At 49.2% G+C, this 13249-nt stretch overlaps 1 protein-coding gene across 5 annotated transcripts in view; it reads left to right on the forward strand.

The window, feature by feature from the left end:
- LOC309872571 (uncharacterized protein) overlaps positions 1–13249 on the forward strand; it is a 155301-nt gene that overhangs the window by 103848 nt on the left and 38204 nt on the right. Inside the window, exon 4 of one of the 5 annotated variants that reach the window (XM_082746922.1) lies at positions 1164–1539. The exons of the other annotated variants lie outside the window; for them this stretch is intronic. The gene's annotated coding sequence lies outside the window, so the exon portion shown is untranslated. Of the gene's footprint in view, positions 1–1163; positions 1540–13249 lie in introns of those variants that run through there. 5 annotated transcript variants of the gene reach the window in all.

The raw sequence follows: 13249 nt of genomic DNA on the forward strand, positions 1-13249 counted from the left end.
TTTGTAGGATATTCACTGTAACCCAACTTCTTAGGCATACTTTGCAAAATGGCGTAACTCCACAGAGAATAGTCTGGATTTACAGTGGCCAGGTCGGGGAACTTTCAGCATGACCAAAATGGCACATCTTAATGGTGCCTTAGACTGGGGATTGACAAACATTTTCTGTAAAGAGCTAGATAGTCAATGTTTTAGGATCTGTGGGTCTCACAGTCTCTGTTGCAACTCTTCCTCTGTGCCGCTGGGTTGTAAAAGCAGTGATAGTCAGAACATAAACAAACAGGCATGACTGTGTTCCAGGAAAAACTTATTTACAAAAAGAGTCCATGAGCCAGATTTGGCCTGTGGGCTGTAGTTCACTGAACCTTGCTCTAGTGTATACCTCACCTGCCAACAACAAAATCTTGGCAAAACAGTAAAGACGGGGCATGGATGGGAATCAAGACCTCAAGGCCCATTTGAAAACCTCCAAATGAATGTTATACAATTATCCCCTGTGAGGGACTATGAATATATTTGGCTATTTTAGTTTTTGTTTGTTGTTGGATTTTCTTGCATGGTTCCCCCCTACCAGGTTTGTTGAAGTCTTTCATTGTTGAAGAGCATTAAAAAAAGCCATTCAATTTTATGTTTCTTACTGGTGCCCCAATCTACTGCTATAATGATGAGTAACCTTATTTTACTGAGAAGATCATTAAGGGGCTCTGTCCATGCCACCCAGATCCTTCACACAAAATAGAAGGGATGGATGCAATTTTCAAATTAAACCTAGCCCAGCTTTCAGAAACACTAGAATCTCCCTGGTCCCAAATCCTTCCCTGGCCCGTTGCCATTCTCCTTTGAGAATATGTCGGTTCTCTACTCATGAGGGTAACGAGCCTACCCAAGCACCTAGGAATTTACCTCTCATCCTAGATTCTGCCCTGTTAGAAGCAATAATAAGCACATACCATAAGAGATCCATTCAATCTGCTAGTTTAATCCTTAATATCCTCCTAATCCATCCTTGTACAACCTACGACTTGGTTTTCTAGAAGAGATGTCCTGGAGAGACAACCCATGGACCATGATGGAAAAAGACTTTATCAGTTATTGTTGACACCCAGTAAAGGAGTGAAACTTAAGGAGTTTGATTTTTTTGGATTTATGCTTCTCAATTAAAGGAACGCAAATCATCCCTGGCAACTGGAAGGCCATCCCAAACAGAAATTTCCCAGTGAGGACTCTTAAGAATCCTCCAGAAGCAGAAGATCATCAAGAGACTCTAGCCTGAGACCCTCATAAGCAGAAGACAGCATGGCATGGAGAGTTTATTCTTCCAAGTCTTCAGAAGAAGGGAGTCCAGATATCTCTGGAGCCACAGATGAACATATCCTCCTTTGTCTAATACTCTTACTTTAATTTTTGCCTATTTCTTTCTACTTTACAGTCATGTTTCCCTGAGAGCATCACTGCTGCTCTGTAATGTAGGTCTTAGTGAGGATATGTCTTTGGTCACTGTCATGTCTTTTGTTCTTCTTCTTCCCAAAGAGACTCTTTCGATCCACACCTACACCTTCAAGGCAGTCTATACTCCACTGGGGTACTATTTTTTTCTAATGTGGAAGTCAAGCCTTAACATGTTCAAAATGTGTAGGTATTTAAGATCTCAACACCCTCCGTGAAACATATCTCACTGAAACATGCCTCCAGGAACTTACAAAATGAAACCACATAGGCTATTCTAGAAAATTACCTGGAGGAAATATTCTTTCACTTTTTATGTGGAACATCTAAATGGTGATTTCTATAATGAGGGCTATGCCATTGGAAAAGGATGAGAGAGATGTATTATTAATCTTAGCTGAAGTTATAAATAATCTCCCAAAGCTTTTGAGGTTTATCAGACAAATCTAAACTCTTTGGCCCAGTTGGAAATTGACAATCAGATAGCTTTAGATTTTCTGTCAGCTACTCAGGGAGTTATCTGTGCTGTTGCCAACATTTTGTGTGTTAGCCTTGGATAAATCTTTCTGACCAGATATGACAATCTCTTTCAAAGCTGAAAGAGATGGCCACTTTTCTCTCTGAGGTATATCCTAATGGACTCTGGAACACGATTTTTAACTTGGGTTCAGTGATGTGGGATCCTACCAAGTCTGAACATCACCCCGATTTTCATCTTCATGTGCATAATGGCTGCCAAGTGTAAGCTGTCCAGAGTCAGGAATGTGGGTACACAGGTACAGTCATATCACATGACTCAACAACCCATCACTTGACAGAGGGAACAGGGAGGCCAGGTTAGTCCAGCTCCAGACTGTTGTTTCTAAGATGAGATAATTCACCTAGAATTCTGACAATTATTTAGAGGCTGCCTTCGTGGCCTTTAGTTTGGCTAGGGAATGGCCGAAGAGGGAAGGGCCAGGAGGATAAGAACCCATGATCCACCTGCACTCCCCCACCCCGCCTCGCCCTGTCGCATCAACTGTGCAGTCCCCATCACAGCAGTCTTTGACTCCCCTAGCATTCGGTCCTTTGCTCATCACCTTACCGCACTGGAATTGACCTTTGCCTTAAGAAACTAACTGGGCCAAGGACTGGCTCCAATTCTGATGTCTACCCTCTACTAGAACGTTAAAAGCCATGGCCTCATTTCTCCCAGTGGGACATCATGTCAGGGACCTCCATGTGGTGTCCTCCCCCATTGCAGTAAGTCAGGAAAATGCCGTTGGCTCATGTCAGCATGGGTTACTTTCCATGGAGGAGGCTTTTCATACGAGTGATGTTGGACCCATTTTAATATCGTACACATTTACCAATATCTGGCCTAGAGTCCTCCGAAAAAATTCACATTAGATGTTCTTAGAATAGAAATACATTTGAAAAGAGCTATTTGAATCCTTTTAGAGATCCAGCATGCATGTCCTTGTAACTGGTTAATTAATTCACCCATTTATTCAACAACCATTTTGGGTATCTGTTATGTCCAAAAACCCATGCTAGGTGACAGGAATAGCAGCAGTGAGCAGGACAGATGTGAAGCCACACTTGGGTAGCCCGCAAAGGCATGAGTAGCATTTGGCTTCCCTCATCAGTTCTGCCAGCTCTGCCCCACCTATGGCCCAAGATTACCTGAGGAGAATAGTCAGTATTTCATAGAATTAAGGAGCTAGAAGGGAACTTGGACATGGTCATCCAACCTTTTATTATGTAAATTATATTTACTATGTAAATTAATAAACTGAGGCCCAGAGATATTGAGAAACTTGTCCGGAATCACAGTGTGTGTGTGTGTGTGTATGAGAGAGAGAGAGAGAGAGAGAGAGAGAGAAAGATTGTGTGTAAAAAAGGGGCATAAACATCATATATTTTAAATAAAAAAGAGTCAGAATTAAGGCCTTTAAAAATGAGCTTTCTGGGGCACTCGGGTGGCTCAGTGGGTTAAAGCCTCTGCCTTCGGCTCAGGTCATGATCTTAGGGTGCTGGGATCAAGCCCCGCATCGGGCTCCTTGCTCAACAGGGAGCCTGCTTCCCCCTCTTCCTCTCTGCTTGCCTCTCTGCCTACTTGTAATCTCTGTCTGTCAAATAAATAAGTAAAATCTTTTTTTTACAAAAAAGGGCTTTCTGAAAGAACCGCCATTCATTATGAACTCTAAGAATTTATTTTAAAAACAAAAGATTGTTCTGTTTGAATATTGAAGTATCGGTGTTTCCTCTGTTTTGGAACATCAGGATTTTTAAAACTTGGATTAAAAAATATCACATAAAGAGGTGCCTGGGTGGCTCAGTCGGTTAAGCGTCTGACTCTTGATTTCAGCTCATATCATGCTCTCAGGGTGGTGAGATCAAGCTCTGTGCTCAGTGGGAAGTCTGCTTGGGATTCTCTTTCCCTCGTCCCCTGCACCATACCCCTGCTCATGCACACACATGCCCTCTCTCTAAAATAAATAAGTAAGGGATCCTGGTGGCTCAGCTGGTTAAGCAACTGTCTTCAGCTCACGTCATGATCCCGGAGTCCCTGGATCGAGTCCCGTGTTGGGCTCCCAGGTCCATGGGGAGTCTTCTTCTCCCTCTGACCTTCTTGACTCTCTCATACTCTCTCTCAATTAAGTAAGTAAAATCTTTTTTAAAAAATAAAGTAAATAAGATCTTTTTTTAAAAAATTGCATAAATTGCTCAAAAGTTGCTCATCCACTCTTTATGTAAACATTCCCATCACTGCAGGAATCTTCTATTGCCATCAGTAGAAATGGCACCTTATAGCCCAAAGCTGGTTTCCTGGGTAGAGAGAGTAAGACCCTTTTGAGAAGCAGCAGCCCTATTTCCTGGAGCGACAGACAGGCAATCCTGAGACAGAGGGGTCACTCAGAAACGGGGATCTCTCTGCCTACCTCTCCAGTGTGGAGCTGGGCTCTGTCCTCCCAGACTTGCTGACCTCTGTGTGACCCTTCCAAATCCACATAATCCTGTAAAGGTCAGCCCACAGACCCACCACCTGCTGCTCCATTATAGCCTGAAAACTTACTGGGCTGGGATGAGGGGACGCCAGGGCCCTTTGAAACCGTCCCCACTCCTTGCCAGTAGAGATGGTGTTTTAGGTCTGATGTGAGGGTCCCACACTCCAGGCCAGGAGTCAGGAGGCTCTCCCTTTCCTTCCCAAGCAGGAACTGTTGAAGGAAGAGGGAATTCAGTTAAAACAAGATTTGCTTTGTTCTCCTGGGATCTCTTCTGCTTTGCAAAGGTGTTCCAGGGGGACTGTTGAGCAGGATGTGAGGGGGTAATGGAAAGGGAATGGCATATGGGGCAGATAAACCCGAGGGAATCTGAAGCTGGTTCCCAGACAGGAGAGTTGACCGGAGGGGGATCAACAGAGACAAACTTAATCCCTGTCCTCAGAGAGACCTGCCGACCGGGCTTTAGCAAAAGCCTCTGTGCTTTTTTTCTGTTCCTGGAGAATTTAGACAAAATAGCCCTGAGCCCCATGAGGCAGGGGAGCAAAAGGCCCTCTCCAAGCCGGATTGGGGCCTTCAGGGTTCTGATGAGTTCTGTGTCTGGAGTGACTGAGTGGGGCTGGCAACTGGGAACAGAGCCTAGTGTGGGAAGGAGACCTCAGTGTCTTCAGAGCTGGGGAGACTCTTAGGGATCCTCTAATTCAATTCCTTCTTTTGGGGGATGGACAATGATTAACAGAGAGGGAGCAAGATCAGCCCAGGTCACACAACACCTGTTGCATTTCAAATGCGGAACTCCTGACTCCCAGTCTAACTCCTCCTGGATCCTTCGACCGAGTGGGAGTTCAGGCTGTGTCGTTCATTCATTCATTGGTTCGGTCCTTCGGCTTTGTGCTTTGCCTTGTGAAAGAGTCCGAGGAAACTCACCATATTATCTTTGCACTGCAGGAACTTGAACTAGAAACACACATGCACACACACACACCTGCATGGGAACAGTTCATTGGAAATAGAGAGCAGTCCATAGTCTTTTCTGTAGTGAACCACATGGACAGAAAGAGTTAGAGGAGATCAAAGCATGAGGAACTGGGGTGCCAAGGTGAGGCCACTCTAATTCTTAAAGAATTCTTACCCTCCACCTCAGTGACTGGCTGCCCACCTCCCCAGGCTTTGACTGGGACAGCGTCAGAATTGCTGGGATGCCATCGAATTGATTTGAATTGAGCTGACATGGGTCTTGTTTGGGGCAGAACTGGTTCTTTGTAGGTACGGGGCGAAGGCCATGGGGCCCTCTCTGCCTGATGCCTTGGAATTCAGGTTCTGCCTAGAAGGCTGAGGGTTTCCTCTGGGGCCCCCAGGCCCTGGTGAGCTTCTGGAGGGACCGAAAGATACAAATCCAACGGCACCAATCTCTGTTCCCCCATGGTGGCGGGGCATCCAGTGATGGGTTTCTCCAGAGCACGGCAGAGCAGTAGTGGGGGAACAGGAAGTCCCTGCCCAGCCATCTGCAAGGTTCCCTTCCTGCTTGCCAAGTGCTTACTGAGCCCCGGGTCTCTCACGGAGCCCCGAGTACAGGAGGCAGATTTATTTCCCAGCTGGAAAGACAAAGACACCGTATCTGGCAGAGAAAGAGCAAGTTGGAGCTAACTCATGAAAAGAGCTTTGACTTAGGGCATGGGCTGTGTGGAAGGTCAGTTGCAGCTCGACTTTTTGGCCAGAATGAGGTCATCTGCCTAGACTGACCACGGAGGAGCCACCAGGGATGTGGCCACCTTTTTACACAGTTTGGGACTCACCTTGGGGACTTGCCTTTTGAGACTCAGTGCACCCTTTCTCTATAAAAAAAAAAAACAAAACTATCTATCTCTATATCTCTATATCTATTTTTCTATCTATCTATATCTCAGAAAGAGAGAGAGCACAAGCAGGGGAAGCAGCAGAGAGAGGGAGAAGCAGGCTTCTTGTTGAGCAAGGAGCCGGATATGGGGCACAATCCCAGGACCCTGAGATCATGACCTGAGCCGAAGGCAGAAGCTTAACCAATGGAGCCACCCAGGTGCCCCAAGTCTCAGCATGCTCTTTTGATGATTCTCAGGGGAGAATCATCTCTACCATTTGTGGATGAATAAGATTTCTGGAAATAATAAAAAGTCACTCCACATAATGTAGAGAGAAATTTAATCATGACGTGGTACCCCAGAAACTGTCAACTGTAACTGTTGTGGGTCAACTCTACTCCAGGAAAAAAATTAAAAGGGAAAAAGTCATCCATTGTTGATGCTGGACATTCCATTCAGTTTAGTTCTATTCAACCAATGTTTCCTGGGTGTCTGCAGCCGGTAAGGCTCTGTACTAGGCTCTGGGAATTAGATAAACCCCAACCTTGCCCTCCCCTGCCTGGGAGCTGACAGCTTAGCGGGCAAGAGAGACACTAAATTTAAAGACAAATAATGACTGGGGTAGTGAGTGCATCAAAAAGGAGGTGGGGAAAGCACATCAGTAGGTGGGAAAGGGTAGCATTCTGGGCTGAAGGAACAGCAGAAAGGATTATAATATTAGCCATCATTTCTTGAGCCCCGGCTACGCATCAGACACTATACGAAGTAGTTTATATGGATGATCTCATTTAATTCCTAGAACAAAGGTCTGTGGTGGGTGCCATCATTATCTCCAAATTATAGATGTGAAAACAGGCATAGCCAGAATAAATAGCTTTCTCAATTAGTAAATAGCAGAGCCAACTCTGAACTGCTAAGCGAGAGAGCCTGTGTGTGTTCAGACGGGCTGGCATTGTTTGAATAAAAAATAACAAGAATTCTCAAGAGGATGGGAGGGGAGAGCTTTGCAAACATAAATCGGGACAATCTCAGCAAAATGATGTGGCAACATGTGTCTAGAGAGTGTTAAGTTGTGCATTCTCTTGGTCTCCACATTTTGTCATCTAGAAACCTAGTCAAAGGAAATAATCAGGAATGTGCATAAAGGTGTACCAGGAGAAATAACTGAAATGGTCTTCCACAGGGATCGGTTAAATAAATTACAGCACAATTAGTGCAATAAAATATTACACAGAGTTTAGGACACCTGGATGGCTCGGTCGACTAAGCATCTGCTTTTGGTTCAGGTTATGATCCCGGGGTCCTGGGATCGAGCTCAAGTTGGGGGATCCGTCCTCAGTGAGGAGTCTGCTTCTCTCTCTGCCTGTGTCCCTTCCCCTTGTTCATGCTCTTTCTCTCTCTCTCTCACACACACACAAATAAATAAATAAAATCTTTTAAAAAATATTTCACATAGTTTAAACATTCAAAATTTTGTTTGTTCCTCTTGTTTGATCTCTTCAAGGTGCTTTGAAGAAGTGTGAGAGAAGTCTGCAAAAAGATGGAGTGGGTGGGCCCCTCTGTCCCGATAGCAAGGAACTGTAGCTGGGACCCCTGGGTAGTTCTGGAGGAATCAGGGAGGCCAGGCCGAGGTGAAGCCTGCTGGAGGGGAAGTGAGACTTGGCTCCGAGTAACCGTGACCCAGGGGAGGGGGTGCGGCCAGCCGGCGGCCTGCCTGAGTCCTGGCACTGGCTCCAGGCTCGGGGTTTAAAGAGCTTTAAAAGCTTATTAAAAAGGTTCCTTAGACATCAAATGGCTCTTAAAAATCAATATTTTGATGATTTAAGTGCAAGAGAATCAGAAACATATGGATTAAATTGCCCTCAAATTATACACACTTTAAAAAAAAATGTGTTGGTCTTTAGCAAGCCCCAAATATTTGAAAAACAGATAGAGATGTTTTCCTCATCTTCAGACAGAGCTCTGCTAGGTCAGCTTGAAGAGTCCAAAGAGGAGGTAAGTGGGAACGGGGCAGGGCTCAGAGGCCGATGTAAGGAAATGTCCCCAGCCAGAGTCTTCTCCTGTAGGCCGGGCTGTGCAGGGGTAATGAGGGATGGACTGCTTGTGTATGTGCCTGTGTGCATAGGCGTGTAAGGGAGAATGCAGGTGCACATTCTCCTCTGGGCCTGCTTGGACCCTCCTGAGCCCACTTCCCCCAGCCAGCCTCGTTCCTCTGTGTCCTGGGCATATGGATCTGGGTGTTCAGTGCTGCAGTCCATCCGAGGTTCAAGGGGAAGGTCCTTTGTTTCCACCCGCCCTCCATCCCCCAGCAGCCTGGGCCCTCCTGCAGCGGGTGCAGTGTGGCCCAGCCCTGGAAGGTTCGAGCGGGGATGGATGCAGGCATCACCCAGCCCAGACATGATCAAAATTTTCTCAGCTCTGGGCTTGTTCTTCAAATGAAACCTTAGGAATGAAGCCCCTGAATGAAGGCTGAAGACAGGGTGGCTCCTGAGGGTGGCTCTGAGCCCTGCCCCATCCCCTCCTCAGGTGGCTCCTGAGGGGTGGGGGTAGCTGGTTCCTCCAGTGCCTCCAGTTTGTGATTAGGTTTCTGCCTTGCAGGTGCTGTCCCCCAACCTCTTCCCCACAACACTGTCGGAGGCAGAGTCTGGGTTTGCTGCCTGTAGGGCGGGTGAGAGATCAGTGCTTTGGAAGGGATGGTCGTGACTCAGAAGGCCCCTAGGGGCATCTCTTGGGCACCCCAACTCCCTGACAAGACCCATTTCTGGGCTGGGAGTTGACCTCTCCCCGTGCCTCCATTGCTCTCTCTCTAGGGTACATGCAGGGGGCCAGGCCTTGTGTCACCTCTGAAGGACAAGGGCTACTAATTCTTATTTCAGCCCCAAGAACAGCTTGGGGATCCCCGGCCTTTCTCTGGGTTCCTCATTGGCCCATGGAGCTGGCTCTATTGTCTCCCTCCTATTCCTTTCACCCCCCGCCAGTGGCCTCCAAGGAGGGTTGTTAATTACCACAGTGATTTCCACCTCAATGGGCAGGTCTCAGTGGCCAGAATGGAGCTGTGGATACTCTTCCCGCCCCATAGATGCAGGGGCAGGAGTATCAGAGGTGGGAATGAGGGTGAGGTGGATGGGGTGGGCAAGGGTCCCATGGGGCCCTCTGCTGGCATCGGAGGTTGGCTGGGCACAGGTCCCTGGGACAGAGGGGACCGCTAGTGGCTGTTCCCTGGCAACGTTGCTGTCATTAAGAGAGCCAGAGGAGAAAAACTGGCATGTCTGCTGGTCTTAAGTATTCTTCCCAGCCCTGTCCTCTGGGCCTTCTTCAGGGAGAGCCTGAGCCAGAGTGGGGGGACCAGGTAAAAGGTGGGGACACCCTGGAGTCTGGATAGAGTGGGGGAGTAGGGAGTGAGCTGGGGTCCCAAGGCCTCACTTGACCTCAGGGAAAGGGGCCGAGGGCTGGTGAGGGATTCCTGAAGACCACGGCCACCTTGGCTGGGATAAGCTGGCGTGCAGCCCACCAAAGGCAGAGCGGAAAATGAGAAGGGAAGTAAAGCTCTCTCTTCAACACCACAGAAAGGGAAGGGAGTGGAAAATGACGCCCAGCTCAAGGTTCCTATTTCCGCATGTGCTGCTCCCTGTCACCTCAGTGTTCGGTCCCTGGAGACGTCCCATGGGAAGAAACAAGAGACTGGAGATCCCGCACCCTGAGTTGGACCAGGCAGGTCCTGGGCTAATAGTACCCTGGTGAGGCACTGACCCCACAGCCTCTGGCCACTAGGTCAGGTTGGGCTGGGTCTGTCCCCACCCGGAACCAAGGGAAACCACTGCAAGCATCCAGCCCTTCCTTGCACCTGGGACTCCCAGTGGGCTGCTGGGCCCTAGTTAGGCCTGGACCAGGGAGATACCTGTCTGGAACCTGGGCCTCATCCTGCCTCTGCCCCTTCGTTCCCCCACCTGAGGCCCTCCATCTGTCTTAATCTGTTGCCCTCCCCCAGGCTGTCCCTAGCCAGCTCTCTCACACAAAGGATGGGTGGGAAGACAGGAAGTGGGTCTGGAGGGACCCTGAGCTTTGATCTGGCCCCAAGGCAGGGGCAGCTGTCTTTGGTCCTCTTTTCCTATTTGGCCCAATTTCCTTGCCTCATCCTCTACCTCTGTATATGGATGTCTGGGTTCAGACAGTTCCAGGGGCACCTGGGTGGCTCATTTGGTTAAGTGTCTGCCTTCAGCTCAGGTCATGATCCCAGAGTCCTGGGATCGAGCCCCACATTGGGCTCCCTGCTCAGAGGGGAGTCTGCTTCTCCCTCTGCCCCTCCTCCCGGCTCATGTTCTCTCTCACTGTCTTGATCTTGAGTTCTCTCTCTCTTTTTCAAATAAATAAACAAAATCTTAAGAAAGAAAGAAAGAAAGAAAGAAAGGAAGGAAGGAAGGAAGGAAGGAAGAAAAGAGAAAGCTCTAGGGCTCTAGGCCAGCACTTCCCCCCACCCTCCCTCTCCACACCCAGTCCATCAGGCACATGGCAAGGCCAGTACATCATCCTGTCCCCCCAGATTTACTGCCTGACCCCTCCACCCAGCTGAGGAAACTAGAATCCTGGGGCTCACCTTTGACAACCCCTGTGCCCTTGGCTCCTCATGTCACTTCATCATAAGCCTCTCCCACTCCTCCCTAAATAGCTCTCACATCTGTCCCCTCACCTCTCTTCCTGCCCCCCACCCCCGGCCACTTGTGTGTTCACCTGGACGGTGGCCACAGCCCCTCAGCCTGCCCAGTTTTACTTCCCACCAGCCCTCTCCACAGGTCCCATAGAGCGAGCTTTCTAAAATGCAAAGCTGCTCACGTCTTTCCCTTCTTAGAAAACCGGGTGGGCTCCCATTGCCTATCCAGTGAAGCCCTGGTTTCTTGGGCCAGCAGACCTTGCCCTTGGTGACCTGGCCCATTCCTCCCCAGCTCCTTCCCGGGCGCCTCCCTGCCTGAACCTTCTGATCCAAGCCTAGGGAACTCCTCATGTGTCCCAGGCCCACTAGGCACTCCCTTACTGCTGTGGCTTTGTCGATTCTATTCCTGGTGTCTGGCATGCCCACCCTGGTCAGTCCCTCTCTCAGCCCACACCTGACCTCCTCATGACATTGTCCCTGACCTCTCCAGCCCTGCTGTGACTCCTGGGGCCTCTCATGCTGGGCTGGGGCTGAGCACCATTCCTCAGTATTGTTCTTTGGTAGCTGGAAAATTCTAGGTGCTCTGAGGGCGGGCACGTGTCTCAGAATCCAGCTCAGCACCTGGTGGAAGTCCACGGACGGGAGGAGTGAACGGGCATGTCCAAATGGAACCCAACAGCCAGCCCCTGGCTGGGGGAGGCCCCATGGGGGTACAGGCCTCTGGCACCCTCTATGCCCCAGGTATATCTGGTCCTTGCAGAAGCAATATTCAGACCAGCTGTGGAATCAGATTTTTTTTTTCCTTTTTAAAGTTTAAGCTGTTTTAGATACAGCCCCGGTGTGGAGGGGAGAGGCTCTGTGCCTCCCGCTCACCTCCACCCTTGAGGCAGTTGGAGAGAGGGAGAGAGGGAGAGAGGGAGAGAGACACAAATCCCAGGGGGGCCTAGACGTTGATCTGGCTCTACCTCCCTGACCTCAGAGCCACCCGCTTCTGTATTCATTCCACAAATGTTAACTGAGTACCTACTGTGTGTTCAGCACTCTCCCAGGTGCCGGGATATACGCAGTAAATAAAAGAGCCCACGTCCTTCCCTCCAGGAGTCAACAGTCTGTTGGGAGGAGAGACCTCAAAGAAACACATTTGGAACTGGCATGTTCCCTAGGCGGAAGGGACCAGACATGCTTCAGACATGGGTCAGACGGGCCCTCGCAGAGGGGTGAGGTTTAAGCTGAAATCTCAAAAATGAGAATAATCTTTTAAAAAGGTGGCGGGGGGGGGGGGCACCTGGATGGCTCAGTGGATTAAAGCCTCTGCCTTCGGCCCAGGTTATGATCCCAGGGTCCTGGGATCGAGCCCACATCGGGCTCTCTGCTCAGCAGGGAGCCTGCTTCCTCCTCTCTCTCTCTGCCTGCCTCTCTGCCTGCTTGTAATCTCTGTCAAATAAAAAAAAATAAAATAAAAAAATAAAAAGGTGGTGGGGAGGTGTATGGGTGGCTCAGGCAGTAAAGGGTCTGCCTTTGGCCCAGGTCATGATCCTGGTGTCCTGAGACTGAGCCCCTCATCAAGCTCCCTGCTCAGAGGGGAGTCTGCTTGCCCCTCCTCCCCGCTCCTGGCTTGTGCTCTCTCTCTCAAATAAATAAATAAAATCTTAAAAAAAAAAAAAAAAAAAAAAGGAAATGAGTTGCTGGCTCGGAATGCTGAGGAGAGAGATCTAGGGAGGAGGCAGTCCAGGCAACGGCCTGAATGGGGCCCTGAATCCTTCTCCAGGCCTCAGTTTCCTTCTTTGTGGTGGGAAGCCTTCTTTCTCCCAGGGCTTTGGTGGGAATCAAAGGAGAGGGATGTGTTCAGACAGACTTCAGAGGCCATTTGATTCTATTCCTGTGTTTACAGCAAGATGGCTGCCCCCTCCTGTTCTTCCTCAGTGAGGCCCCACCACCTTTACCCTCCTCAAAAAGTACCTCACCCTGGCAGGGTCTGCTTCAGCCTTATCAGCCTCCTCATATCTCAGTGTGAATCCAATAATCAGACTCTATGAGGAGAGTGCTAGGATTTGAGACCGAGATGGGTAGAAGACACCACAGAGGGGTCCATGGGGAGACGAGGGCTTCCTGACCATGAGCCCCTCAAGGATAAGCCCAGCGCCTGACATGGTGCTCGGAGCACAGCAGGGACTCCTCCAGGTTTGCTGAGTGAGTCAACAAACGTCCAACCTCATCGCAGATGGGAGCCTTTAGGGTAATGAGTTCTCTGGGCTGTGTTTCCTACCACAGTCCCCTTGCTTGCTTCCATTCTTCTTTCCAGCCTCCCCTGCTTGTCCTCCAGGCTTTGG

Source organism: Mustela nivalis (assembly GCF_964662115.1).
Source record: "Mustela nivalis genome assembly, chromosome: 8".
In the NCBI taxonomy this organism is placed as follows: Eukaryota; Metazoa; Chordata; class Mammalia; order Carnivora; family Mustelidae; genus Mustela; species Mustela nivalis.